Raw genomic sequence first — 9,854 nt, 5'->3', positions numbered from 1 at the left:
CGATTTTAATCGTAACAAAGTGTGCTATGGCATGAAATATCGATCATATTTTGAAGGTTGAAAAGAGTGCAAATAACAGTTGTGTATTAAAGTGAGGCGGGTGCTCGCTCTTCAGATATAGCTTAGCAGAGGTTTTTTAGTGATTCGATTGAATAATTATTTTCCTCTACCAATTATTTTAGATACATTTTTTGGAGTTACATATATCACGCTTTACTTGAAATATTGCCGAGAATAAAATACAGCATACTTGCAATCTCCCTAAACTCGGACGTCACATGCGAACGAGGGTCTTTAGATCATCAAGTACAGGGTGTCACAAAACAAAATAAAGGTGTTTTTTTTTTTTACTGCAAAAATAAACTAGGCATAACCGAACGCTCATTCTCTGCCTAAATGTAGCGCTAGAGGACACAACCAGATGCGAAAGTTCCAGCCCGATCGGATAACTTATTCAAAAGTTATAATTGATTTTCTGATGTCATAGAGCCCCATATGTATTCAAAAACTCCGTCGGCCGGCATTTTTCCGTTGAACTTTTGTGCAAATTTTTTGAAACTTTTGAAAACGGTATCGGATCGGGCAGAAACTTTGTCATCTGGTTGTGACAGGCTTGAGCTGAGCTAGTTGGTTCATAGTTCACTTAAGGTCAGCTGAACTAGAAAAAAACAACAACATAGACATAAAGAAAAGACCATTCACACCGCTGGACTAACAACTGATTTTCTTTTTCCTCCTCTTCTACTACGAGCCACACTTGAGGGAACAATTCTCTTTACCTCTTTTTTACTTTCTGATGGTTTCGACCTTTAGCGCTACCTTTGTAGGTTGAATGAGCGTTCGGGGATGCCTAGTTTAGTTTTGCGGTAAAAAAAAACCCTGTATGTAAGGTGACACCCTCTATATAAGGCGGTGAAACAATGTCATTCTTCTCTTATACGTCATTTATAGTTGTCCGAAGAGAGTATACACGTGATATCATGAATCGCTCGCTGCGACGTGTACGCCTTTTCGCCGGTAGGCATCTGACTGTGCTATATTCTACCAAGTTGCATCGAAATTGATGAAACCAGGTTTTGGACTAGCACAAACAAACAATACATATTCCCGAAAGCTGAAACTCCGGGAAAATGTTACCCTAGCAGTTGAAACCAAATGAGAAATTTCGAAAATATGACAACTCGAAATAAAAGACAGAAACACTAAAGATTTCTATGAGCCGATGTCCACCACAAACGAGTATTTGTAAAACCAAACAAGTTGTGTTGTGGGGGCTTGTAACATTTATTTCAATGAAAAAAGAAAAAAAGAACTTGTCAGCAAAGAAAGTAAGTATTATCGTGTTTGCTGCTGACAATTTTATTTTTCACCTCAAAAACCGCTTCATTAAGCTACAGGCGCTTACAATCTCAATTTCAAGTAAGATAAATAATAAGTCTAGGTTTACGTCGGCTCATGGAGAACTTTTATTTTCCTTTTGTATCTTTTGAACCAGCCTGTGATGAGTTCTTCTAGACCCAATATTTTCATGTTTCAAAGCGGTTGTTATAGTCGGTCATGGGCCAATGAGTTTGCATCCCTGGATAGCACGAGCGCGAAAGCCCAGGCGAAGCACAGCCTAAGCTAACGTGCGCGTTCTTTACTTGTCGCCGACAATACACCATTCTCAGGTACGGCCCAGCGTGCAATATTTACAGACCAGCACGTGCGTGTTAATTCTTTGTTTGGGAAAGCGAGCAAAGCACGCGCCATGCATGCGCACTCTCAAGCTGCCAGCTTAATTAATATTTGACATCAGTTATCGAAGCCGAATGGCAAACACAAGATCGGCGAAAAAGGTAAATTCTGACGAAGTGGACAAGTGCCCAGTTGCCCTCTGTTACGACTTCCCCGTGTACGAGATGCCTATGACGACTTGACCTATTTGACAAATTTACCTACGGCGAGTTGGCTGTGACGAGTTGGCTTGTGACGAGTTCTGCAAACAGACACGTTTTCCGTGTCCGTTGTGTTTTCGATTCTACAAGACTGCGCTTTAAATATTTAAGAATATTATATCGAAGAACTCTTCTATTTAGTTTTAGAGGTGTTTTACAAACATCGTTTACCGACGCCAGATCAAGTTTATAGAAATCGCTGGTAAGCACTGAGATTGTTTTCTGGCTTTCCAAACTGATTATGTTTTTTTTTAATATATGACATAAAAATGAGGGCTCTTTGACGCATTCAGATCTTGCTATTTTCTATTAACCATGCGTATCTTCAATTATGGTTGGTGGCGTATATTGAAATGTGATCTCTTGCTTCGCTCAACAGCCTTGGCCCCTGGTCTCGTCCGCATACATTGAGCTGGCTGCGATCAAGAAAAACGCAGGCCAACGCTTCAATGCACAAAAAAAAATCAAGTTCAGAAACAAATTTCGTACAACTACGTGAAAAGATTAGGGCCGAGTTCAATAGCTGTAAATGGCTCCATGCCGCGCGATAACGCACGCATATTTCTTCGCATTATCAGCGATTGTTTTTGTCAAAAGCTGCGTCTCAAGTAACAAATAAAAATAAGAAAAACATTGTGGACCCTGTTCACGTTTGCGTTCGCGACACGCAAGGAATCGAAGGTTTATTATGCAGCAGAACACAGCAACCCGTTGGCATCGAATCTCTGGCAAGAAGCGCGGTCGCTTCTTTGCATGCGGTCTTTGCCGATCGGGTCACTGGTTTCGTTTTCTCGCTGCTATCAGGATTGTGGATGTAGTCCTCGGCGCGCTACTTGATGGCGCTCTCCATTTTGCTTACGGTTTATTGTTGCATTCTGCTAAACGATTTGCAATCTCTGAATTAGACAACTTCGACGAAATCTCCCTCTTGTGTTCTCAAATTATATTTTTTTATTCAGCGGGCGGTCTGACCAATGTACGAAAATCCACACGCCATAGGGTATTGTATACTCAAAACGTTTCCTGCACTCAAAAGATGCATGTGCGTGATTTTGTGCACATTTCTGATCACCGAAGAAAGGCTTCATCATACTGAGACGAAATTCCGACCAATGTTAATCTTAAATTATAACGCGCCACCAGTGTCTTTGAATTGTGAGACATTTTATCGAAGAAAGGTAGACACCCCCACCCTTTAGTCCTTCTTGACTTAGAACTACGTCCTTCTCCGAAATTGGAAGGAGGTGCAAAGTTGGTGGGAAGTCGATGTTACGAAAATGGGTCCGGATGTTATCAAAACTTTGTCGCGGAAGTGACGCCACGGATGTTAAAATAAATTCGAAGTTATCTTGAAGGAGGAAATAATAAAACTAAGGGATTTCGAGTTATCATGCGGGACGACGGGCTCCTCGCACCGGGGTATGAGAGTGACTCTGAGAACAGTTTGTCGCGCCTGCCGCAGAGGTTCCGTCGGATCCTTCCATCCCTGTGGCGTTCTTCACCGAAAAATGCCTCGTATCGTGTGTTTAAAATGACCCAATAGCGCGCCCAACTTTTTTTCCGTCGACTTAGCTCGCACTCTATCGTGCATATGCGACTGCGAGATAACGGCGTGTGAGGATGCGAAATTGCGTCTGGGGGACTACGAGCCACGTCCATTCACTTCTTGCACACTCGCCATCATCATACGGCACGAGTGCGTGGATGCATCTCTAGCTGCCACAAGCAACACCTATCAACAAACTGGACAAGACGCGGTCTTTGTTAGTCCCCGAGTCCTATCTCATTTCTCGTGCCACCCACAGAAGTCCTGCGGAACGTTATGCAGTATAGTACCAACACATTTTTTTTTTAAGTTAAACAAAATGTCTTTTCTATTGTTCGAAAGATTTACAGTGAAATTACCTGATGCAAGCAACCGCGAAAACTAAAGATAATTTTCGTCCTAGTATGCTGACAGCTTTCTCCTGTGATCGAGCGGGCTGTGCAAGAATCATATAGTTCCTGCTATCGAGCGCGTGGAAGGCGTTGTGTATGACGTTCCTTTGGAATATGGTTGTTTGATCATTGGGAAGACCGGCAGCGGCATTAAAAATAGGATTTCCGAACACATGTGTGCGGTTTTGTCGATGTAGCCTAATTCCGAAATTGTAAAGCATTTAGTGAAGTGCAACAGTTGCTTCCTGATACATGGGTTGTAGATGACGTCATCAAATAGCGCTCCAATGACCCCCGGAGAAGAGGGAAAGAGCGAGCTCCCCTCTTATCAGGATCCTCTCTTGTGCCTCCCGGACTTGCACAAACGTCGCCATTCTCCTTCCAGAATATTATGGAAGATGAACCCGTCAATCAAACATTTTACAAAAACAGCTTCCCTCTCCTGCTCTTACATGGTGGTCAAAAGTATGCGATGTGACGTCAGTGCAACCCATGTATTCGAACTGCGCTAGGTATTTAAGCAGTTAATCGAATATTTTTATAGGTGTCGTAAAAGAGCATTAGCCATACTTCTGAAGGAAACTGGGTTCGTATTCCCCCAATTGTTTAAGACAAGCAAGCCACGACGTTTTAGAGTGTAAAATGTTTTTTTTTTCGTATGTATGCTGTTTTGCGGCGAGAAAAATGGGTGGGCAAGAAGGCAAAAATGAGTGTAAGATCAGTCACTTCCATGGTTACGGTCCTGCACAATTGTGCATGTTTTGGGGAGAAAGTTTTTAATGTTTTACTTTAAGAGGTAAGCCTGTAAAACTATTTCCGGCGTCCGTTGGGGTGTCATTTATGTATAGAATGTTTCAGTTTTAAATAAACTCCTAGCTCTGTTCGAAGACGTTGAGTGTTGCCCCATCTTTTTATGTTCGTTACTTTTCCTTACTTGTTCGGTGGGTGCAGCGCTAAAAGACGTAGGACCATTATGAAGGAACGCAAAGGCACGGCGCTGATTTGAACGCAAAGTTTATTGCTGTGCAAAAACAGAAATAAACGCGGAAAGTGGGAAGGGAAGAGAAAAAAAAAAGGAAACAGGTAACATCCGGTACCAGCCATGCCTGCACAGTAACACTTACATTTCACACTTTTTAATAAAATCTGCCTCGTCACCTACAAAGGAAACAGGAAGAGCGCTCACAAATGAGTCCGCTCCATGATTCGCCATAACACGTGCTTCGTTTATCTCTCTCGCCGTCTTGTTTTTGTGTCGAGAGGAAATCTTAATTTCATAGAATGGCGGTGAGCAGCCACCCCTACTATGGTTTACCGCAAGGATCCCCGAGAGAGAAGAACGAAGAGGAAGGTAGTGTTCCCTTGCTATCATATTTACCCATCTTCCCGTCTGACCAATACAACCCTGCCGCAGGACATGGGAATCTGGTACACAAACCCGCTTGTACATGCGACGGCACATTGAACTGCAGGGCATCCCGCCCAACTCACAGAGGCACAAAAGCGGAACAGCTTAGGTGGCGCCGATAAAGCAAGAGGCACATCAAACTTATTGGCAACGTGCTTGATTGCATGGGATAAGGCATGGACATACAGCAGTACAACAGTACAACAGGGCTGGTGGTTGACCTCATGTACACTTTTACGTCAAAAAGCTCAGCAACGCCCTCAAGAATTTCTTACGGGAAGCCCGGGAAAGCGAGCTTTTAACCTGTGTCACAGAACTTATGCAGCACCTATGGTGACAATGATTTAGAAGAGACACCGGAAGGCGAGGGCCGGCATTGGAACTTTTCATCATATAAAAAAATTGTGCATTTCACAAGAATAAATGCAAAAGAGAATTGGCGACAAGGGTCATCGTCGGGTTATTCCTTAAGGCGTCTCTGGTGAAGACGTGTCACCATAGGTGCGGTTTAAGTTTTTCGACTGAGGTTAAAATGCCTGCGTCTGCGGGCTTCGCCTCGGTCGTCTTTAGGGGCGTTCCTGATCTCCTTGTGAAAATGTATAAGGGGTATACTAGACCTAGTAAAAACAAAGACCGACCTCCTTGTACCCCCCATGCCTTGTCCCACTGAATCAAGCACGTTGCCAGTAGGTTTACGTGCCTATCCTGTTCTCGGCGCTGTCTAAGCTATTCTGCCGTTGTGCCTGTGTGAGTAGAGCAGAAGGCCTTGCTTTTTACTTTGCCGTTGCATGTGCAAACGGGGTTCTGTACCAGATCTCCCTGTTTTCCGGCAGGGTGTGCAGTTCATTGTAGTTAAAGGTCCTAGATAAGAGGTTTCTACAAAAAAGCGACATTCTTTGAAGCGACGACTGCGTTATGGTGCAGATAATAGGAAGGAAACGTGGCGCAAAGCAGTAGAGTGAACAAAACGACGCAATTTTGTTCTTACGGTATGTGCTTCGTCCTTATTATTGGTTCTCGTTACTTATGTGTATGTGCCGCTACTTACGGTATGTGCTTCGTCCTTATTATTTGTTGTCGTTACTTATAAAAAGAAGCAACAAGGAAATTTAATTGTAGTATTCGCGGCTGCTCGCCGACGTTCCATGACAATAAGATTTTGTCTCGACAGAAAAACCAAACCTCGGGAGAGATACATGAAGCATATTTTATGGCGACTCATGGAACGGACTCGTGTGTTGGCGCTCCATTTCTTGCACTTGTAGGGAACGAGGTAGGTTTCATTAAAATGTGTGGCAGGTTATTGTCTCTGTGTGTTGACATGGCTGATTCCGGTTGTTATCGGTTCGCTTTCTTTTTGTTCTCTTGCCTTTCCCCTTTTCGTTTTTAGGGGCGAAGCTCCTTGGGGTCTAGTCTTGTTTGCCCGTCCGTCCGTCCGGCGTTCGGGCTCACAAAAAGTAAGAAAAAAAATGTTTCCGCAGTTGACAGGATTCGAACCTGAGCGGACAGACCCCAATGGATTTCTAGTCAATCGCCTCAACCACTCGCCCACGACTGCGGGACGAGTAGGGGGCTCTGAGATCTGGTAGTAACCAAAGAGCTGGGGATGTCATGGATGAAACGTTGCATGCAGCCGCTCAACGTCTATAGAGGCGAGGGCACTGCGGTCCAATGCGTATATAATCGCGTTAAACTTTGCATGCATGGCTCTGCATTTCACCGACCATAAAGCAGTAATAATGAAGTCGAAACGAAACCCGGAACTCAGCACTACCTATGAGCAATAAAAAAAAACATCATTATCAGCGCTACCTATGAACAATAAAATCAGTATTATCAGCAGCACCAGAGATTCGCCCCAATCATTATCATTCACTATGTGGAGATGCGGTCATTTGTTGTTGTTGTTTTTTGGTAAGAAATAAATTTTCATTTCTATGTCAGTGCCCTGTTTGTGTGTTTCTTTGCCCTGGTCCTACGTCTTTTAGTGCTGTTCCCACCAAACATGTATGCACCACCAACTTGCAGAACAACACATTTTTTCCCCTTCCCTCTCCCAGGTTATGCGAGAAGTTAATTTTTCTGTCAAGTTAGAGGATTTTGCACGAAGAATGCATGTCTTGACTGCGCCCCTCTTTCGTTGTGAATGCTTCTTTCTATGGTTTTAGGGGTAGATGAAATTAGACAGCCAAATAGTTGTACCTGTTTTTTTAAGTTATTGCTTAATCGTAGAGATAAAAATAAATGTTTTATTTTTAAAAGTTATTTAGTAACTTGCGTGAAGATTATATTTTTGTGAACGATATTCAGTTGCCTGAGGCAATTCACAGTAAACTCAAAGCACTTATTTGATATAAATATTTTAACCGCCAACATACACCACTTGTGCTGAAGTTGGTTTTTGACACCCACCTTTAGGGAACGTTTTGTCCGGGTTCCTTGTTATCATACACGATTGCATGTTGGAAAACAATATCTTGAGTTCGCGGTCTGGTTTAAAATATGTTTCTGTTCAAAAGTGAATGAAATACTGTAACAGAAATGTACACGACCGAGGTAAAAGCATTTTAGAAAAAGAAAAGTTATTGCGAACAACTTGAGTAGCACGCAATATGTCATGTTTTTGCTGTGGTAATCATTGCTGCATTTAAAGCATGCCGGCTATCCGCAAGTTTCTATCTTGAAACGCACGTATACTTTCACGGTTAGTGCGAAACCTCATAATGCATACCGTCCCTATTGGAAAAACCGGTTTGAAAGTGTAGCTGGTCAGACTGGTATTCGTACAGGTCAAACTGGTATTTGGACTGGTCAAACTGGTATTTGGACTGGTCATACTGGTCTAACAGGAAATCAAACTAGCGGAACTGGTAGCCAGACTGGTCTAACTGGTCACCAGATTGGCCGAACTGGTCACCAGATTGGCCGAACTGGTCAGCGGATTGGCCGAACTGGTCAGCGGATTGGCCGAACTGGTCACCAGACGTCGAACTGGTTACCAGACACCGAACTCGTCACCAGACTGGCCGAACTGGTCGAACTGGTAACCAGACTGACCCTACTCGTTACCAGTTTGACCGCTCTTTCTCACTTTATTTATTGGCTTTCTCACTTTGATTTATTGGCTTTCAAATAATTACGGCATGATCGAGCGTTTACTTTTTACTAAGAGATTAATCTCCTGAGCTGTTTAAAATACTCTCAGAGGTATGACATTGCTGGGAAAAAATAAAAATGCTGAGAATATTGTTTATTGCTTAGGCGGTCACCGAGAAATTGTGTACGTTCAAAACGACCAGTATAAAAGACGGAAACGCAGAGCTCGGTGGTACTGATCAGGTTAGTGTGCTGTTGTATTGATGTTTGTATGTGCCGTGGATGTGTATGTGCTCAATGGATGTTCAGCTGATGCTTGTAGTAGGCGCATTGTGTCTATATTTGTGTATAATAAAGATTTCCGAAGCGCAGTGGTGGCGTGAACAAATGACAATATTTTTGTCGAGCCAGTGTGACCAGTTCAACCGCCATGACCAGTTCAACCATCATGACTCGCCAACCAGTATGACCAGTTCAACCGCCATGACCAGTCAACCAGTGTGAATAGTTCGAACCACCTTCACCAGTTAAACCATTATGAAACTGGTCAAATTGGAGCAATTACCAAGTTTGTAACTGGTACCAGCTTGAACTGGTCTTTCCAATAGGGGTATTAAAATGGTATCTGTTGGCGCAGCTATAAATTCACTGAGGTAAGAGGAAGCCGGCACGTATCCGACTGAATAATATTCATATAACATGCAGGGTATTACTACGACCCACTTCCTAAAACAGATCAGGCGAGTGCTAAGAAACGAGGCAACACTTTGTCAAGTTATAACAAAACAGAAAAGAACCAACGCTACTCAAATAACAATAGTTCGAATTGCAGATCTCAAAATTGTTCTAAAATATCAGGGGTTCACCCCAATGTTGCGTCGACATAACTATAAAATACTACCCATTAGCCTACAGGATCAGGGAACAAGCGGTGCAAACTGAATTTATAGGTCGAAACCCACCCTGTCGTAAAAAAAACACTTTGAGGACGCTTAAACTTTGGCTTTAAAGTGCCCCTGAAAAATAAAAGCCTTTTTAACAGTCTGGTCGGAACACTCGTATAAAAAAAAACTAATTTTCCGCGAAAAAAATAAATAGAGCAATATTGATAGCACGAGATTTATTTTAAATTCTACGCGCAAAGCTCATGACGTCGCGGGAAGGTAAGACACTCTTTCCACCTCAACTAGATGGTCATACACACTCTACACCTCAACGTGAAGTCGAAGCTTAGCCAGCTCTCCTCCACGCGCCCGAAATGCCCAGAGAGAAAACAAGTGGACAGTGGGTGACCACCGAATAAATTGCGTCTCGCGCAGTCAATATTGCTATAAGTTTTTTTCTTTGGCGTAAACCTCATTTTTTGACGCGCTCAGACTAACCAGATTGTTTAAGTTCTTTTTTTCTTTTCTGTTCAGGGACCCTTTAGAGTGGAACGCGACAACGTTATCAGGTCCCGTTCGCATCGCCTTTCA

The sequence above is a fragment of the Ixodes scapularis genome, unplaced genomic scaffold, assembly GCF_016920785.2.
Source record: "Ixodes scapularis isolate PalLabHiFi unplaced genomic scaffold, ASM1692078v2 PGA_scaffold12__126_contigs__length_90152505, whole genome shotgun sequence".
Taxonomy (NCBI): Eukaryota; Metazoa; Arthropoda; class Arachnida; order Ixodida; family Ixodidae; genus Ixodes; species Ixodes scapularis.
Note: the sequence above shows the minus strand (reverse complement) of the source record.